We start from the raw sequence: 21,640 nt of genomic DNA on the forward strand, positions 1-21,640 counted from the left end.
CTTCCCCTTTGCAGCTGAAAACTTCAGGGATATTGAGGCTCTCAGACCCCTGGGATTGCAGGTACAGTGCGATAACAATAAATACCTGGGCATCACAATAGTTAGGCCAGGGGAAGATCTGGGTGAAGCAAACTACCACCCGCCCCCTGTTCGAGAAACTATTTACTGAAATGGAGACGTGGAGCAAGGGTCAGTTGTCCTGGATGGGGAGGCTTAATGCTGTAAAAATGAATCTCCTCCCACAGGTGTTATATGTGTTTCAGATGTTGCCAGTCCGACCCACCGAGGCAACCAGAGGGAAGCAAAATCAGGGATCATATGGTTGTTTTGGAAAAATCAGAAATCTATGATGGCCTATGACAAGTAAATTCTACCAAAGGATCGCAGTGGCATGGGACTCCGGGACCTGATGTTATACTAAAGATCTGCACAAATGAGGGCACTGGTCCCACACTTAAGAGAAGACCACCGGAAACAATGGGTATATTTGGAGAACCAACATCTGCTCCTGGCAATGGTGGGGGAATGGCTGTGGGTTCCTAAGGGGAGACTTCCAAGGAGAATCAGAGAAAACCCATTCCTGGGGGTCTACTGGGAGGTGTTTGGCATGGGGGAAGAATTGGTGGAGTCACCACATGGCCCTCACCGATGAGCCACATCTGGCCCCCCCCAGTACGGGATGCGATACCTGAGGTTGAAAGTTACTAGGCATAGTTTGAGGGAGGACTTGCGCGGGTGAGTCAACTGTGGAGGGGAGGGAATTTCATCAGCATTCAAGAACTGGAAGAGGCCCTGGGCATTGGCACACTGTCAGTAATCCTCTATCTTATAATGAAGGGTATCTTCACAGCTGAGAAATGGAAGGAGTCGGTCCACAGTGACCTCACACCGGTAGAAAGGGTCCTGGACGGGCACACAGAAATGAAAGGACTCGTCTCACATCTGTATGGGGCTTTGTTGGAATCTAAGTGGAATGTAGTCCGGGGACTCCGCTGGAAGTGGGAGAGAGACCTGGGTAGGGAGTTGGATGAGAACCTCTGGCGACAAATGTGCTGGAGGACATTCAAGACTTCAATATCCTGCCAATATAAGCTCCACTGGGTGAAACTACTACACCGCTGGCAATACGACCCAGTACACCTTTGCTGGATGTTCCCCACAGTGAATCCTCGATGCCGGCATGGTTGTGGTGAGGTGGTAAACTATTGGCACATGTGGTGGGGTTGCCCCAGGGTGCAAGTGTACTGGACTGAGGACCTGGTCTGGATCAAGGCTTTGGGAGCGGGAGAATGCGTGCTTGACCCAATGTTGGTACTTTTTGGTCTTGAGCTACAGGGGGCTAGATAGCACGCACTCCCTCAGCTGGAGCACTTTCTCCTCCTGGCAGCCAGGGCGAGCCGCGCCAGACACTGGAAGAGGACAATCCTCCCTACCATAAAAGAGTGAGCTGGGACAGCAAAATACCTATACGTGATGGAAAGGATCACGTCGGCAATCCATGGGGGGAGTGCCACAATAGAACTAGAGTGGCAGCAGTTTTGTGATACTTTTGGGTGAACTATTAGGAGAGAGTTGGAATGTACTGCATGACTCGGCCCGGCCGGGATAGACATTTAGGGATCAGACGTACACCCCTATGGAAAATATACTGTGATTACAATGTTTTGAAAACACTCAGACATTGATTTAACTGTTTTAATGTTGGTGACCTGGACACACTGGGAGTAGAGCCTTCCTCGCTCTCTTTCTTGGGTTTGGGGGAAGGGAGTGGGAGGGGGGACGTAAGGGGAGGGGAATAATTGCAAAGACCGAACTCTCGAGGTTGAATATCTCTTTAGTTTATTTGTGATATTGTAGATTGGATTATGTCAAAATCAATCAAATTCAATTTACAAAAAAAACACATGCACTGTACCTGGGGCACCCTCTTGCTCCCCAACCCGAGACCTCGCACCCATCTCTGTTACTTTGCCAGGGCACTGAAGAGTCCTTCCAGATGTCCACCGGCATGCAGATGTTAATTTCTTCACCCGTGAGAGAATGCTCCTGCAAGGCACGTGCCGCTGATGGGCCTGAGCCCGGTTGGCATCTATTTCCCAACTATCCAGCTAGGGCAATTGCACCAGGCCAGTGGAGTCCAGCGCCTAAGCCCAGGTTCGCTGCCCAGGGTCACCCGCAGCCTGACTCTCTTCAACCTGGACTTCAAAATAGCAGGCAGGGTCTTTAAACCCTTCGCCCCTGTTGAGTTATAGTTACAACTCTAGACCCTTTAACCATTCTCCCAGCCCAACCGTTAAACCCAAATTTGTGTCTTGTGTGTTCAGTTGGTGCTGCATTGTCACTGTGCACACATGAAACATATCTAGTAGCAAACCACACCCTTAAAAATAGCCACAGTTAGGAGGCTTGACAGAGGAAATTAATCTGGCCTCACATTAAATGTAAAAAAGGATATGTGGTCTGCTTCCCCCATAAAGAGAGATCATTGGTCATGTCACGTTTCAAAGACATGATTGCAATCTGGATGGCACCATTGACATGTAGAAACCAGCACAATTGGAAATTGGGGAACTATTAAAACAAAACATGTGGGTGCAAATGTGAAAGCTAAAGCATATTTAAGCAACAACTCCTACGGTGGAAGCTTAACCACCTCGTAAATGGTCCAGAGCAGGTGTTACAGGCCAGAGAGAAGCCCTCTAGCACCTCCCCAGCCTACACGATCCCCATTTCTAAATGTAGTGCTGTCCTCTGCCTGTCAGTGCCATTTAGGTCAGAAGAACAAATTACTTACATGTGATAACATTCTTTCGACTGGATGTTCCTTCCACGTATTCCTCATCTTTGATATATCCAAGTCAGCTTGCTTCAGAAAAAACTTTTTTTCATAGGGTCGAGCGTCAAGCCTTGGTCTTCGACGGTCTCCATAGCGTCCCTCATGACATCGACGCTGGTATATGAAGCACGTACACAGACCGTTACCTCAGTTCTAGTTTTTCCCCTCTTTTAAATTGCATGCTGTGTCATAGGAGGAGACAATTGTGACGTTGCAAGAAAGGTGTAAAACATGGAAATTCTAGACAAGCAAGAGGGGATGGATGGGAGGGCAATGAGGAAGACTTGGGAGGAACATCCAGTCAAAAGAATATTACCACAGGTAAGTAACTTGTTATTCAAATGGATTGTGTCCACCCATGAATTCCTCATCTTTGATAGATGGCCAAAGCAGTATGAATTAGGAGGCGGGTGCCAAGAATGTATCTATTTGTTTATATTATGAAGGAAGGCTTTGCCAATTTCTTTATTTTCATTTTTATTTAACATGTTTGGTTTATTACAAACCTTTCATGATTTCCTTTCATTTCAATACACCCCTCCCACATTAAAACCATTTCACAATAACATCACATTTCTTCCTTCTCAAAACCATTAAAATACTCCACAGAATGTTGTATTACACAAATTAAATTTCCAACACTTCCTCCAGAAATTATTTTCCCCAATATTAACCTTTCCCACCACTCCTCCACAGTTAACGTCCTGTATCGAGATGCCACCTCACTCGTATATTTCCTTCTGACCGTGATCAACTCGCCACAGTCTGTTACTAGGTGTTTTATTGTCTCTACCTTATCTCGTCTCCTGCAGAATCTACAAAACGGGGTAGGGTCCCAAAGCTGTTTTCTCGCACAAAGGACCTCTCTAGTTGGCAGAATGTTTAGTCTTATCCTCATGCAGAAGTATCTGTATTTATAACTTGGGAATTTCACAAGATATCCAGGGAGCTGGTTAATAGACCTTCATTCGAGGGCCAAGGTTAGCGGTAACCTGTACATACATGGTACTTCTTTCAATAGTATTGATCCAATACGCTCAACGATTCTGGATTTTAACCTTGTCAGGGTTATTTAAAAGACCCTCTTCATTTAGGTCTAGTGTCTCTAACCATTCCCTACATCTCATTTTCCAGGAAACCACTGTCCCATCCACTATCCATTCCTCACTACTCTCAATACTTTTTAGTATATCAAGGGGAGGCGGATTACTAGCCTCTTTGCACTTCCTGTAGAGACTCAGGGACCTCCACCTAATAGAATGCAGGGATTGTAGGCCCAATTGGAACCTAATCTGGGAGATAGGTAGGGATTTTGGAAAATCCAAAACCTGCTTCCAAAAGAGGATCTCCAACACATCCCAGAAGCCCTGCTCCATACAAGAGAATGGGAGATACCTTTTTCTTTATAAAAGGTTACTATTGGAACCATTTTAAACTTTCCAAACCTTTTCTGCAGCATTTGTGTCTGGGCTGCCAATGTTATGCACTTCAACCTGAGGTCCTCTGTCCAGAGTTTATCATTTATATTGCAGTTAATTGAGACTACCAAATAAGTAATCGAGTCTACAGACTCTATTTTCGGAGATCCAACAACCCAGGTACATTTTGGTTTTCTTTTCCCACGAGCGTTGGAGTGTACCATGATTTTAGTTTTAGGTACATTTATTCTCAATTAATTAGATTGGAAGTAAAGATCTAATTGGGTCAGCCTCTTTGCAAGCCTCCCAGCGTTTGGTCGATAACGACCAAATCGTCCACATACATGACCCATGGACATTTTTGCTTATACAACTTAGGTGAAAATGCCTTTACCCTGTCTTGGCTCGAGGCCATCTCTGATAGATATAGATTAAATATCGTGGGAGCCAAGGGACATCCCTGCTTCAGTCCCCTAAAGATATAGATTGCCTTAGTAAGGAGACCCTTGGCAGTCATTCAAACCTGGATTATGGTTGCCGAGTAAAGAGACCTAATTGCGACCAGGAGGTCCAGAGGACAAGCCCGGTCTGAGTTTCTCCCATAGTGTCCCTCTATTGATGCTGTTGAAGGCTTGCTCCAGATCTATAAAGGCTAGGTATACGATCTGCTTGGACTTGAAACCCCTCATTTTTTAAACATTTAGCAAAACAAAATTTAAACTCGTCTCAACCCCTGAGACGAATCCCGCTTGTCATTTATCACTGTGTCCTGATTCTCGCACCCACTTATTTAGATGTCCTAGCAGATTTGAGGCGAAGATTTTCCCCAGCGTGTCCAGGAGGGCAATGGGTCTGAAGTTTTTAGAATTATCCCTCTCTCCCTTCTTATATATTGGGACGATCAAGGCGGTCTCTAGTTGCTAACACCTGCTTGAATAGGATCATGCAAAACCTGCCCAGTCCTCTTGATTCTCTTTGAGGACGTTATTGTTTCGGCCGTCTGGGCCAGCTGCTCTCGAGGGGTTCAGTTTCTTTATTAGTGTTGCTATATCCTCGTGTCAAATTCAATAGACCAGGGAGTACAGCGCCTTCTCGGGCTAACCGAGGCTACCTGATCCGAACCACCAAAGAGATCAGTGAAATACTTAATCCATACTTTTTCCGGTACTGCAGTGGTCATCGTGGCCAATTGAATGCGGCATTATTGTTAAGCAGCTTCCAGAAGTCTCGAGTGTTCTTATTTGAGATCATCTGCATTATGACTTCCGCATCTGCTTAGAAGTGCAGCGCTCTAGTAGTCAGTAGCCAATTTCTGTATTATTGTTTTCTCTTCCTTCTTAATGCCATTTTGTTCCTGTCTTTCTGGCGATCTATACAACGTAGACCTGCTTTAAGGATTTTTTTCATCTTTCTCGTTATATGGTTTGGGTAGTGGAGCCTCTTAAACTCTTGTTTTGCCCCAGGCTTGGATTTCATTTGGAAATCCATTAGCACAGTAGAATAACCTACCCCCAGTATTAGTCTCCAAGGTCCTTTTGGACTTGGTAGTCACCACTTTGACATCCCTCTGCAATATTCTTAGGCGATTATCACCCTGATTAATATGTAATGCCTCCTCCATCGTATCTGTCCTATCCGGGGCCCGCCCCATAAGGGTCAGGGTCAGGAGATGATGGTCACTATTTGTCATCGGTCTAACTTCCAATGTACTTAGCAATTCAAGCAAATCTCCTGAGACAAAATAGTTTTCCAAAGGGGCTGTCTGAGTACCAGTCATTCATATCGCCTTTCCAGGGATATCCCCTCTTAATTGGCCGTTCACCATACCAATATCTCTCTTTTAGCACTGACAACCACAGGGCTTCTTTCTTACTAAGCACGCTCTTAGGGAGCTTTATCCCTGTTTAATAAAAGCATTTTATGTTGAGATCTCCACACAACACTATTTGACAGTAATTTCTACTATTAGGTCATCTATCACTTTAGTGATACCCCCACAAACTCTTCATCCCCCATTCCCACCGGATTCCGATACAGGCTAATTACAACCAGTGTCAATGGTATGTGACCCTCTCCTCTCTCCCACATCACAGTCGCCATTTTTGTGAAGGAGTTTAGGTTCCTCGTCTCCAAAATCTTGCAAGGACCTCCCCGTTTCACCAATGTCAGAGGCCCTGCTGAAGGTATTCCCACCATTCTCGTTGTTGCCAGGTTGAAACATACATCAAATCATTTGCAGATCGGCTTAGTGGCGAGCCAAGTTTCCTCCCCCTTGCGCCACCAACCAGGGTTGCACCTCTCCCGTCTTCATTGACGAATTGGTCTGTCCGCAAGTTGTTTCTTGGTTTTTTGCAGACATGGGGAGCAATAGAAACTCCTGTTTCCTAGGGGCTGGTTCGCTCTCCCTCCAATAGCTCAAAGCCCAATGGAAGAAAAACAGGGCAATTCCTCACCAGCACAGACCGAAGATGAAGAATCACCCAATCAAGATGGCTTTCTTTAACAAACTCCACTATCTTGATGTCTTCCAGGCCAATTAATTTAAGCTTGGGCGAACAATGGAGGAGTTTTAGAACATTTTTCCTGTTCATAATCAGGCCATCTCTTTCTGGGATCAGACGTTCAATTGAAACTTGCATGCTCGGGGAATCCAGGCTCTGAATAAAATGTTCTTCACTCTTTTGTAGTCATTTTCTCTACGGAGAAGGTCTATTGTGAGCGGTTTAATGCTAGAGTCATTTTTCCTATCTTGCAGAAAAATTCTTCTTTGCTCCACTGTAAGAAATGGGTAGAATTGTGTATCCCCACTCATACACTGACTCGAGGGGCCACTAGTTCTTCTTTATCTCCTTTTATGTGTGGCAGACTCACTCAGACAACTTCATTCTCACCCAGATTATAGGTTTGGTTGACCATATCTTCCTCCTCCATGACCATTTCATCTGAATATGTCGAGAGGTTCATCAGAAGGAGTATATCTTCATCCGGTACTTCTTGAAGTTCTATGATTTCCCTTCCCATGCCCTTTGAGTAGTTTAGAGCAGGCCCAGTATGAACTTTTGTAATCTTCTGCAAGAGTGGGAGTGTGATATTCGTCAGAAACGCCCTTGCTCTATTTGAGTGGCCTTTTTTTTTAAGTGTGCTGGTTATTCAACTTTTTTTGTTGACTCAAAGTCGTATTTTACCATTTTGTACACAGTGGTCGTTCTTTTCGAGGAATGAAAAAAAGTTTTTTCTCCTCAGCTGTCTTGGCGACAGTTTGGTTTCCCAATACTGAATCTTCAGAGTTATCTGTGGCCGATGTTCTCCCCAAAGTCTCAGTGCACTGTCCATGAGCCTGTCCTAGTCCTAACTGTGGTCAATGTCCTTCCATCCAGCGGCCGGCAATATGCACATTCCGATTGCCTTTGGTTGTAGATCTTCTAGCGCGCCCTCGGATCAGTGACCTTACAGCAGGATTGGTGCAGATCCATAAGCCCCTAGCTCCATTTGGGGCACCTTGGTGGAACTCTGTGTGATTTCGCTCCCCTAGATCGTCATAGCTCACTGGGAATGATTCCCATGTTCCATACTGTTGCCTTAACCATTTGGTTCCCATGTTCCATTCTGATGCCTTAACCATTTAATTTGCTCCAAAATTGATGTCATCAGTGTTGTTTTCTCCGCCACTTCTCCCCTCGCTTTACCACTGAGCTGTCATCTCGGCCTCTTTGTCAAGCCTAGATTGTACTGATCCAACAAACGATTCGAAGAATATTAATTTCGTATGGGACATCACCAATAGGGTGGCCTGATCTTTAACTGTATCATAAAGGTTCTCATACAGCTTTAAGAAGGGGTTGACTGCCACCGTCAAGGCGGCCATAACCAAGTTCTGAAGTTGAACATGGTCCGCCCCCCCTGTAGTCTGTGCTTGGTGCGTATGGGCCTGTCCCCTTCTTAATGAAGAATGATTGAACTGGGAATCAGTAGAAGCTGATGATGCTGACATCGAGTCCGGTGGTATGTCTATAGTTAGACTTTGACTTTCATATGGCCTCGAGGCATTCCCCTCCATCTCCTCTTCAATTTCGTTCATTTCAAGGATGCAAGTCGTTTTTTTCACTTCTTCTTTTGTTACGTGTTGTGGGAGCTTGGACTCCCCAGTCGGCTCCATGGACCTACCGGCCCCGGGGGACTGCCCCTGCTGTATTCCAAAGGGCGCAGGTGATGAGGTGTTGATATTAGCAAAGTCACTTAGCCTTCTCTAATAAGAACGTGTGGAATTTAGTCAGCTATGTCCTGAGCTAGCTGTGTCACTAGGGCAGTATGTTGCCGTTCTAATATCGAGCCAGGTGACCAAGCAGGAACAGGGGACACTGGAGACTGCATCAAGTCTGGTGGAGGCAAGATGGCATATTCAGGAGAGTCTGGTCTGTTAAAAACAGACTCCAAGTAAGAATAGTCCTCCTCACAGACTGAATCCTCCATCGAGGTCACACCACTCCTACCTGTGAGCCTCATATTCATTCCATTCACTGAGCGCAGTACTGGCTCCAACGGGCCGGGCAGGACAGACTGTGTTTCCTTGGGTGAAATGCATGCATTTGGGGATTTTTCCCCAAGGGCTGGTGTGGCCCTTGGCCTCGTATCATCAATGGAGCAGGAATGAGGATGCTGTGGTGAGGCTTAAAAAGTGAGGGCTCCAGCTGTAACAGGTGCCATTGTAGGGGGTGCCACAAACAGTACTCGCCCATCAGACCCCCTCCCCTCCTCCTGCTTTACTGGGCCCCCCTGGCTGGTTTCTTCAGAGCATAGGGCGGCCCCTTCTGATCTGCCCGGAAAGAGTGGAAGCGGGACTGGAACTGTGGGCAAGAACGGGGGCTTTGGCAAGACCTGCGGCTGGCCGTTTCCTCTCGGTACTTTGCCTGCCACCTGGTGCATGGACCTGCTAGGATCAAACTGCTGATGCCTTGGTTTTTGCGTTATTAGACTCGAATGTGGTGGTTTGATTATGGCGAGGTTTGGGGACCAGGAGATGAGCAAAGTTACTCACTTAGTGACTACCTTACTCCTAGTCCATAGTCCCCTTTTCTCAATACTTGTGGGACATTCCGTCCTTCGAGACGGTACCGGAGCACTTTTGTTAAAAAGCATAAAAATAGATTTTCTGTCCATCTTTTATTTTTACGCGGAGCTACACATGTGGCCGTAACCCTGCCATCCTGAGCTCCAACATGCACATCGCCCTTCAGTCCTTTTCTATCGCCAGGTCTGAGACCATTTAAGCAACAATAGAGGATACGTTTTAGAGGTGATGGTGGGTGTGCGTATGGAGGAAAGGGGACTATGGACTAGGAGTAAGGCAGTCACTACGGTAAGCAACTTTGTTATACTCCTACATTCCGTCCCTTTTCCTCCATACTTGTGGGAGGTTCCCAAGCACAACCATAGGTAGTCGGGTGGATGGAAAATCCCATTACTGGAATAGATTTTTAAGTACAGCCTGGCCAAAGTGGGCATCAGCCCTGGAGCTCAGGTCCAAACAGTAATGCTTACAAAAAGTGGATGGGGAGGCCCATGTATCCACCTTGGCAATGGACTCCCGAGGGACATACTTTTGAAAGGCAACAGCAGCCGCTTTGCCACAGACTAAATGTGCGTGGATGCCCTATGGTGGTTAAAGGCCCTGAACAGTGTAGGCCTCTGAGACACACGAGGCAATCGAACTGGAGATGGTTGCCTTGGGAGCTGGTTTCCTTTTTGCATCTCTGAATGTAACCAACAGCTGTGAGGAGCCCCTGAGTTCACTCGTTCAATCTGGGTAAAACTTTAAGGCTTGTCTAACATCCAAGTTATGTAAGACTCTCTCAGCATCAGAAGCTGGATTGGGAAAAAATATTGGCAAGGATATTGATTGATTCAGATGAAAGTCAGTAACCACCTTAGGCAGAAAGGAAGGATGAGTACGTAGCACAACCTTGTCCTTGTGGAAGGTGAGAAACGGGTCTTCCACAGAGAGAGTTTGAAGCTTGCGCACTTTACTTGCCGATGTAATTGCGATCAAAGAAATCTACTTTCCAGGAAAGGTACTTTAGATCGCTAGTTGCCATGGGTTCGAAAGGTTTATGGCATAACGCAGTGAGGACCACATTTAGATCCCATTTGGGATGAGGAGTCCGGACAGGCATGAAGAGGTGCAGGAGTCCCTCAAAATGCCTTTTGATGACTCGGTTGCTCAATGAAAAGTAACAGCTGTCAGTGGACAGGTAGGCCGCAATAGCAGACAAATAAGCCCTACATGAGAGGACATGAATGCCAGAAGCTTCCAAATGAGACACAAAGGATAACACAGTGTCGACCGTAGCATGTGTGGGATCGAGCCGTTTAGCTAAAAGTGGCAAAAACAGAGCCATTTGCTCCTATGCTGGGCCCTCGTAGAAGGTTTCCTGGCTGCCTGGATAATGCGCATATTGTCTTCCGACAGATTCAATTGTGCTAAGTATTTGAACTCTGGCACCAGGCCGCCAAGCTGAACGATTGAGGGGAGGGGTGCCACAACTGGTGATCGCTCTGGTGAAGAAGATCGGTATCAGGGGCAATCTGGTCGGGGGAAGAACCGAAAGACACTGAAGTTCCAAAATCTGGCTGGCCACCAAGGAGCTATGAACAAGACAGTGCAGTTGGATGCAGTCCTGAGCTTGCTGAGTGACTGATAAATCAGTGGTAATGGAGGAAAAGCGTAAACCTTCATGTTGGACCACGGAAGCTCAAGGGCGTCTCCGAGGGAGGACACTCCGAGCCCGTCTCTGGATGCATAAAGAGGGAGTTTCCTGTTGGCCAGAGTTGCAAAGAGGTCCACCTGTGGAGTGCCCCATTCGTGGAAAATGTTGGAGACAACGTTGCTGTTCAATTCCCATTCTTAACTGGCTGTCGATTGACAACTGAGTGAATCTACAGTCACATTGATGTGACCCGGAATGTGTAAAGTACCAAATTTGTATGGCAAGATCCACAAGGAGGAAGTGATTTGGTGCCTCCCTGCTTGTTGATGTAAAACATCACCACAGAATTGTCAGTGCGGATACGGACCACTTTGCGGTTGGAAAGCTTTCAGAGCCAGGAACACTGCCAGGAGTTCCAGGTAATTTATATGGAATTGCCTGTCCTGCGTTGTCCACAGATCGAAAACTTTGAGGTGCTGCAATGTCGCTCCCCACCCCAGAGGGGAAGAGTCCGTAGTAACTGTCACTTGTGGGCAGGACTCCTGGAAGGATGCCCCCACAGAAAGGTTGTTGGTCGAAGACCACCATTGTAGATCCACAGTCATGCAGGATGGAACTTGAATTATCTTGGAGTCTGGATCCATTGCCTGAGACGAACAGCTCCAGAGAGCTAGCTGAGTGCACCTCATCTTAGGCGAGCAAGCGGTAGAGCCAGCACTCAAGGGGCCATGAGACCTAGAAGTCTCTGGAACCACCAGGCTGTCATATGTGAGGATTGGAGGAAGAGCTGACATGTGGACGATAGGTCTTCAATCCTGTCCGCCATTAGGAACACCTTGGTACCGACTGTGTTCCAACGGAAACCCAGGAAGATCAGGTCATGAGAGACTGTTGTGGATGATTTCCGCCAGGTCACCGACAGCCTGAGTTGGAACAGGATCTGAAGAAGAGACTGAAGATTGGTCAAAGCCATCTGAGGGTATGGACTGCGCAGGAGCCAGTCATCTAAATATAGATATACATGAATCCACTGCAGTCTCAGGAAAGCTACAATGACCGACATCATCTTCGCAAAGACACGCTGCGCCAAGCTGAGTCCAAAAGGGAGCACCCAAAACTGAAAATGTTCAGCTCCCAAGAAGAATCGCAGATACTTTCGATGCGGGCTCCAAATCAGAATGTGCATTTACACATCCTGAAGGGCAACCACGCTGAGCCAGTCGCTTTTCTGGAGAGAGGACTTTATCTGGCAAGGCATGATCATCTTGAATTTCTCTTGGGGAAGAGAAAGATTGAACTGGGAAAGATCGAGGATAGTGCGCAGGCCACCCTGGTTGGGTTTGGGCCTTGTGAACAGATAGGAGTAGTAGCCCTCCCCTTGCTCCCTGAGGGGAACAGGCTCCACTGCTGTGAGGTCTAGACGTTTCTGTACCTTGGCTTTGAGGGTAGGCGACCCAGTCTGCTGGAAGGGAGGATTGAAGGGTGAGGTAGGGGGAGGGGCAAGTGGAAGCCCACCCGAGCGATTGACAGAACCCATCGGTCTTTGGTGGTCTGCCACGCATCCAGATGAGATGAAATTCGTCCTCCCACCGGAGTCTCGTGCGACCGACAAACAATATCATTTGGAAGAATTGTCGGCAGAGAGACTACCTGTACCTGGAGAGGAGGCTGATGGTTGAGTGAAAAACCGGCCCCCTTGCCATTGTTGCTTACGGCGGGGCCCACCCGCCAGAGCATCAGAACGGCATGCACGTCAATCCTGAAAACCCCTGAATCCTGAGAAGGACCGAGTTTGAGACCCGGACCTCTGTGAATAAGGAGCCTTAGCTGGAGTCTTTGCCAGGACCGATAAAGACTTAGCCCTCTGAGTGCTTGCCTTAGTCTTTGTGAGCTCCTCGTCAGAAGAGGAATGGAACAATTCCTTTCCATCAAAAGGAAGATCCAGCCCCTTATCCTGCACTTTCTTTGAGAACTTCGTAGCATGGAGCCATGCTTGGCGGGTGACATCGACCCCGACCATGAGGCCACGAGCAGAGGTCTCTAGAAGGTCCTGTGCCAACACTTTGGTTTCCAGCATTCCGGCTTTAAAGTCCTCAAGCCTATCCGCAGGAATACATTCCTGGAAATCGGCTAACTCTCACCAAAGCTCAAGATTGGCCACGGCCAGGATTAGTTCGGTGTTGGCACTACGAAGTTGGAGCGCAGAGTTGGAAAATACTTTTTTGCCAATGGCGTCCAGAAGTTTGTCCTCCTTGGAGAGCATTCGGGCTGCTGCCATGGAGGATGTAGAGACCGGTTTGGACTGGAAGGTGGCAGCTGCCACCACAGTCAAAGATGGGAGTGGACAAGCTGACAAAGATATGTTTTCTGGGGCGTGAAACTTGTATCAATCCTCTTGTTAAGATGCTGCACGGAATGGGGTTCTTCTCAGACCTTTGCGGGCCTCAGTCAAGACATCCTTTTGGAGGAACAGGCTGGTATGCTCCTGATGTGACAGGGTGAAGTATCCAGAAAGCACACCCTCCTTTGGAGTGGGGGCCTCATGCACTGGACTATCAAGCAATGCCATCATGTCCAGCACCCAGTCATGAAATCGCTGTCCTGGTCCGCTTGGCCCTCATCAAGTGAAGCAGGAACAGAAGACTGATCCACTGCACGTGACGCCTCAGGTTTTAAAGTGTTATCCGTAGCACCCACTGTTTTTTCTATCAGGGAAAGCAGAGGCAGGGGAGGTAGTGGTGGAGGAAGTCCGGCAGGAAGAGGTGGAGGAAGTGGCACCACCGGGACCTGCGTAGGATCCACCAGAGCCAAAGGCGGTACAGGAGGAGTAGGGTACATTTCCTTAAAAAGATCCTTAAAGTATGCCCTCATGGGATCATAGTGCATGAGCGTCTGAAATTTCCCAACAAACGCATCCTCAGACGAAGGTCTAGGAGCTGGAGTTGGCAGAGGCCACTCTTGAGGGGCATACCCCCATGAACGCAATGAGGATGGTTGCCATGAAGGACCACCACCAGCGGGGTCCCCATAGATCATGGTTGTGGAACCAGGAGGAAGCGAGACTGTATGAGGCAGCGGAGCCCGAGCATGCCAACTGATTGAAGGGTGGAACAGGTTTCTGTTGTCCACATGGAGTGGAAAAGGCTGCTCTGCCCCGCAAGGAATGCTCCCAGCACCAGCCGTAGTGAATGTTGGTGTAAGGGAGGTATCCAAAATGGCCACCGTAGACCACAGAGGTTGGGCCGCCGTTTTGTTGACACCTGAGGTGAACTGTGTCACCAGAAAAAGTGAGGCAACCGTCCCCTAAGTGGAGTCAGGGGACTTAGGTGTTATTTTAGCCTTGAAACAAGGTTCCTCAGCCGAGCCGGTACTGGCATATCTAGGATTTTTACTGGACATCTTAGGGACTGCCCCCAAAATAGCCTTCAGTGAAGGAACCTCAGCAGAGCCGGTACTCGAAGGCCTGTGGGGTGTGACTGCCTTCTTTGCCCCTTGACATAAAACGGTACCGCCACGACTCTGAGCGTGGGAAGGGTGAAGAATGTACCTCACCGAAAAGACAATCAAAGAGGGACTCTCGTTTCTGCCGGTATTGGATTTAGCCCCAAGAAGAGGAACCTCTGGTTTTAAATCGGGATGTTTAGCTCCCTCAAAAGGGGCCTCGAGTCGCAACTCAGTGTGGAAAGCTCCAGAAACTGAGACCTCAGGGCGAACCCCATTTTCAGTGAGGAAATCTACAGAAACAGAGACCTCAGGGCAAACCCCGGTGTCGGTGTGGAAAGCTTCAGAAATGGAGACCTCTGGGTGAACCCCAGTGTCCAGGGCCGTAGAAGAACTGGGCTGAAGTTTAGACCCCAAACGGGGGAACCTCAGAAGAATGTCTGGTTTTGGCAGGCCCGCTGTGGGAACCGTCTGAGGACTCTCTGGTGTGACTTTTAGGCTCCTCCCGGGACACCTCAGGGATGCCACTGGTAGTAGAGCTACACGAGGCCCTCCCAGTCCTGGAAGACCCCGGAAAGGAGTCCCCAGTGCCCTTAAAAGTAAAGAACTTACAGTGTGTTTCTTTTTCTTGTCAATGAAGAGCTTCAAATGCGGTGGAGGAACGCTTTGAAACACCACCTCCCACCGATGAAGACAACGCTGGAGTGCCCGGACGGAGAGGGAGTGGCAATAAAGACACGAGTCCCAGTGATGTTCTGGGCCTAGACACTCCAGGCAGAGAGGATGTGGATCTGCCCCCGCTAAACAATGTTCGCAGGAAGAACAGGACACAAATCCCAGATGCTCTAGTATATGATACGATATGATAGGTTATTTATAATGCGCTTGATACACAGAGGTTTCTAAGTGCGGACCTGGGGATCTAACCTGTGTTGCTCAATGTCGTCTTGCTTCCAAGGTGAGCACGTTTCCCCTAAGCTATCCTCCTTATAGATGGAGGACTAGGTGACCATGGAACCGGAGCAGGAAGGATGGACAAAGGGAATAAAAAACAAAAATCCAGGTGATACAAGTGTGTCCAGTCCCGACCGTGCAGAGAAAAGGACTGATGGGTGATGCGTGGGGCAGAGCTCAGGAAGGCGGGGTTACGGCCATCTGCTGTGGCCCCGCGTAAAAATAGAAGGAGAAAAATTCAATTTTTTATGCTTAGTAACAAAAGTGCTCCGGTCCCGTCCCGAAGGACGGAATGTCACACAAGTATGGAGGAAAGTGGATGGGACATAGGAGTATGAATAACAGAAAATGAAAGTGAAAGAGCTAGCTCCTTAGCCGCGTTCCTAAAGGAGAGCTCCAATTGCTCCCTGTAAGAGTCGTATGAGCCGTATTAGCAACCGCTTGCTGGGAGCGGGTCTTACCTTCCATGAGGCTCCTGAATCCTCTGCGAGTCCCTTTTGAGATGGTGAATAAGTTATGTTCCCTTACAGCTGTCCGACATCTGCCGACTCTCCGATCTTTTCCGGGAGCACGCTGCCCGGCCTGCACGGATTGCATACCTCTGCACGGCTCTGCACACGCTCTGCGCTGATTAGGGGAATTTGAAGGCAAACACACCTCCTCCAGGGTTAGAGCTTGAAAACAGACTCTCCTCCCAAAAGCAGGGACTGCAGGCCTCTGCACGGCTGCACATTTGGCTTCCTCTTCTAATAAAGAATCTACACAGTAGAATTTACTGAAAGTATAAAGGAATGACCAGGTCTCTGCTCTGCAAATGTCCCACACTGGCATACATCTTTACAGAGCTGAGGAAGCAGCCACCCCTCTAGTGGAAGTCACCCTCAAACCTTTGGGCAAATCCTTGTCTGCCAAGGAGTATCATTCTGTTATGCACATGACAATCCATCTAGGGATTGCTTATTTTGTGACTGCCAAACCTAATCTTTGACCAGCATAACCAAAGAAGAGCTGATTATCTTGACAAACATTTGCTGTTCTTGTAATGTTGTAGTTTAGCACTCTTTTAGGGTCCAGACGATGTAGTGTCTCCTCTTCCTTTGATGGATGAGGAGGTGGATAAAAAGATGGTAACGTGATTCATTGTGTGAGGTGAAACTCCAACACAACTTTCGGAAGGAAAGATGATCAAACTCTTAGGACTACATTGTCCTTGGAAAAGGATGTGAAAGGTGGTTTGGAAGTCAGGGCCTGTAGCTCACTTATTCTACGGGCAGATGTGATAGCTAAGAAAAAGGCAGTTTTCATGGTGAGCATTCTTAAAGGACATAAATGCAAGGGCTCCAATGGAGCTCCCATAAGACATCTTGGTACTAGATTGAAATCCCATGGTGGCACGATGAAGGGAATAGGCGGAGACAAATGTGTTAATCCTTTAGGAAATTGTACCACAATTGGCACCTTGAAGTATAACTCCTCGTCCGGAGATCTCTTAAAGATTGACAGTGTCACTAAGTAGCCCTTCACTGTGGCTACTTGCAACCCAGAATGGGTAAGGTGGAGCAAGAAAGATAGGACAAGGGGAAGTTTACATGTAAAAGGATCAAGTGTTTTCTCCCTGCGACAGCTTTAAAACGCATTCCAACAGCAGCGGTACATGGATTTAGTTGCTGGCCTCCTAGTCAAAAGCAACACCTCCATTACATCTTCCTGACCTTCCCAATCCTTATATCGCACCCTTTCAGACACCAGGCGTGAAGATTGAGAGTCCTAATTTCTGGATGAAGAATACAAGTTCCCTTTTGCGAGAGTATGTCCTCTGCTTGGGGAAGACGAATTGGAGGGCAGATGGCCATTTCAAGAAGGTTCGGGTACCATATCCTCCTAGCTCAATCTCAGGCAATGAGGATCATCCCCAACTCCCTCAACCTCCTGATCACATAAGAAATGATGGGAACTGGTTGAAATGCGTACAGCAGTGGACACTCCCATTCCACTACAAACACGTCCCCTAGAGATCCTCTTCCTGAAAATTCCCTGGAGCAGAACAACTCGCAGATCCGCTTGACACTGGTTGTGAACAGATCCACTTGAGGGGTTCCTCAAAGGGCAAAGATTTCTAGAAGTACTTTCTGAGCTAGCTCCCACTCGTGGAAGATCGTGCTCTGCCTGCTCAGAGGATCTACCGCCTGGTTCATTTCTCCAACTAGATGAAATGCCGGAAGAGTAATTCCTACTCTCAGTGACCAGAACCAGAGCTGCATTGCCTCTCTGCACAGGGGAAGTAACCCTACACCTCCTCTTTTGTTGAGGTAGTGCATGGCCACGGTATTGTCCGTCATTATCAGGACACGTTTCCCCTGTATTAAGGGCAGGAAGGCCATCAGTGCTAGTCTGATTGACCTTAGCCCTAAAAGGTTGATATGGAGTCTGGAGTCTGACTGAGACCAGTGTCCGCTTATTGAAAGATCTCATGTGCGCTCCCAATCCTGCGAGGAAGGCATCTGTCACAACTGTCATCTCTGGACATGGTTGCCAAAAGCGTTCTCCTCATCACATTTTCTCGGTTGGCCCACCATATGAGATCCTGAGCGACTTTTGTTGGGACCTCGAGAAGGTCCGACATTCTGCTGGAGAATTGAGACCAATGGGATTTGAGAGCCCACTGAAGGAATCTCATTCTCAGCCATGCTTCTGGCACCAGTTACAGACAGAATGCCATGAGGCCGAGCAACCTTAGGAAGTCATAGGCCGGGAGATGTTGGGCATCTGCAAGGGATATTGAGCCCTTCATTTGTGTGACAAAGCTTTTCCCAGGGCTGAGTCCAGGACTGCACCAATAAATTGTAGCTTCTGAGAATGTGTCAAGTGGGACTTTCAGGGAGATACCCAGCTCATGGAGGAAGTAGCAGGTGTGACTGAGATGACTCTGGGTTTGTTCCTGGGAATACGCTATGATCAACGAGTCGTCCAGGTAGGGGTAGATGTGAATCGTCTCCCTCCTTAGACTTGCTGCCACCACTGCTATAAGCTTGAAGACCATCAGGGCTGAGGTTAGCCCGAATGGCAGAACCCAAAATTTATAATGAGAAGCGCTGAACGCGAACCTTACGTACTTTCTGTGCTTCTGATGTATGGGCATGTGAAAGCAAGCAACCTGAAGGTCCAATGATACCAACCAATCTTGGAGTAGAAGGGCCTGAAGGATCTGCGAAGGAGTTACCATGTTGAACGTATCCTTCCTGAGGAACTTCTTCAAGCATCTCAAGTCCAAGATGGGTTGCACTCATCCGTCCTTCTTGGGAATTAGGAAGAGTACCAACCCTGCTTTCTCTCCGCTGCAGGTACCAGCTCTATTGCACCTTTCTCCAACAAGATGAGAATCTCCTGTTGGAGGAGCGGATCAGGAACCGGAGAAGATCTGGATTTTTGGGGGCAATCTGGAGGTTAATTTAGGAATGGGAGACAGTAACTGTCTGCTACGGTTTGTAGCACCCATACGTCCGAAGTTACGCTTCGCCAACTCCGGAGATGATGCAATAGTCTGCCTCCTACCACAGACTTTTGGATGAGGGAGTCATTTTTCTGCTCCACCTGCACGTGAGGGTAACCCTGTGGGTGCTGTGAAGGGAGTTCTACCTCCTCCTTCTCTGCCTCCATGAGGCACTCTCCTCTGAGCCCTTTGCGAGAACTGTTCTCTTTCTGTAGAGATTGAGGAATAAAAACAAAAAGATGTCCTCTCCATCTTTGACCTGAAGGTTGAGGCAGTCTGATTGCCACCCCTAATGATTTAGCTGTAGCCCTAGAAGCCTGCAGCTTCTCCAGACTATTGTCAGCCTTTTCTCCAAATGTATTTATTTATTTATTTATTTTAATGTGATACCGGTTTAACATAAAACTTAACACATAATAAAATTTACAAAGAAGCTAACAACAAAATAATAAATGTATTCAATTATTCAAGTCAAGTGGTGTTCAATCATTCAGTCATTCCATGTAAACTTAATTTAACATCCGTTGCATTCAACTATACAACACAGTAGAGGAGAGGGGGTGAGTGCGTAGAGAGGGTGAGTGCATAGAGGGGGTGAGTACGTAGAGGGATGAGTGCGTAAAAGGTGGGAGTACGTAGAGGGGGTGAGTGCGTAGAGGAGGTGAATGCATAGAGGAAGTGAGTGCGTAGAGGAGGTGAGTGCGTAGAGAGGGTGAACGCGTAGAGGGGGTGAGTGAGTAGAGAGGGTGAGTACGTAGAGAGGGTGAACGCGTGGAGGGAGCGAGGGTGCAGAGGGGGCGAATGCGTAGAGGGGGCGAGTGCGATGGGTGTATGGAGCGAATGGGTATATGGAGCAGATGGGTGTATGGAGCGGATGGGTGTATGGAGTGGATGGGTGTTTGGAGCGGATGGGTGTATGGAGCGGATGGGAATATGGAGCGGATGGGAGTATAGAGCGGATGGGTGTATATAGCGGATGGGTTTATGGAGCAGATGGGTGTGTGGAGCAGATGGGTGTGTGGAGCAGATGGGTGTGTGGAGCGGATGGGTGTGTGGAGCAGATGGGTATATGGAGCGGATGGGTATATGGAGCGGATGGGTGTATGGAGCCGATGGGTGTATGGAGCTGATGGATGTATGGAGCCGATGGGTGTATGGAGCCAATGGGTGTATGAAGCCGATGGGTGTATGGAGTCGATGGGTGTATGGAGCCGAATCGCCTGAAGCGATCGAGTGCCCAGAGTGAACTGACGTGTTGCGTAGAGCGCACGAGTACGTAGAACGAACGAGCACTGATGCATCCAGTACTGATGAGTGCGTAGAATGGATGAGTACGTAAAGCTACTGAATGCGCAGAGCATGAGGCAGACAGGAGCGCATGCGTGGGGCGGACAAGAGGGCATGCGTGGGGCGGACAAGAGGGCATGCGTGGGGTGGACAAGAAGGCATGCGTGGGGCGGACAAGAGGGCATGCGTGGGGCGGACAAGAGGACATGTGTGGAGCAGACTAGAGCGCGAGGCGACCGGAGTGTATTGGACCATTCTGGGGTGCATGGAGTGGATAGGAATGCACGGCACGGAGTGCATAGAATTGCGTGACCTATATAGTATGGTTTGGAATGCAGAGAAAGTTTGAAAGAGCATATAACCCTTCATATCACACCATCACGCTTACTCTCTCCTTTGCATCACTACTCAACTAGAACACAGGGATACTATGACACCATTCGGTATAACTGTTCTCATACCAACATCCGCCGCTCACTCCACATCATTCTAAGTAAACACTGCTGGTTTCACACCCACCAGCCAGGCGTTCTCCTCAGGCCTAACGCAGCCGCAGCCGTTCCGGATAATCCTGCCAGAACGAACACATTGTCCTGATCTCTCAACCACCACACCTACCGCTAAGAAGCAGCTATTACACGAATACCGCACGAGCAGCACACATACCCGGTGCTCACACGGACCTTTGACTCTCTCTATTCTCTAAGGGCATTCAACCTACCAGCGCCTTCAGACCATACCAATGGTATATAAGGCGCTATATAAGTGCAAAATAACATAACATAACATAACATAGAACATACACACCACACAAACATCATATATATAATCATTATGAACATAAAACTTAAGTAAATTAAAATACTTGCAAAGAACTTTAAAAAGTTTCTAAAAGAGAATCATTCGAAATAATTTGATATAGCCAACTAAGCCAAACCATCGGATCAACAGTATTCTAACGAATAGGAGCTAGATTCAAGATAGCAACTTGGTGTACGGCCCACTTACTCAGAATATGGAGCTCTTACTAGAGATCAAAATATGCTAATCCACCAGAGTAATAAGCTTTTCCACTATACTGCATATCCTGTATAGCACCATATGTAGCCCTTTATTTTTGGTGTTAAGACATTGGGCCTCATTACGAGCTTGCCGGTCCGGATACAATGGTTCCGGAAAGCTTGCTGGTACCATTGTATCCGGACCGGCAAACTCTGAGTTGTGCTCGCAGGTGCCTTTCATTCCACCAGGTCTGACATGGCAGAATGAAAGGCACCCGCGAGCACAGCATGTCGGATGCACAGGCATGGTTATAAACGGTGCCTGTGCATCCGGCTTCCCCATTCCCATTGAGCCCTAAGGGACTCAAATGGCAATGGGGAAGAATTTGTTCCGGTGCCCAGGAATGGGCAAATACAGGGTCCAGCAAGGCCGTAATGACCCGGTAATTGGCCATTTCTGGGCGCTGGATAAAAATGTAAGACAAATACGGCAAAACCGCTCAGAAGTT

This window comes from Ambystoma mexicanum, chromosome 14 (genome assembly GCF_040938575.1).
Source record: "Ambystoma mexicanum isolate Mex_15411 chromosome 14, UKY_AmexF1_1, whole genome shotgun sequence".
Classification (NCBI taxonomy): Eukaryota; Metazoa; Chordata; class Amphibia; order Caudata; family Ambystomatidae; genus Ambystoma; species Ambystoma mexicanum.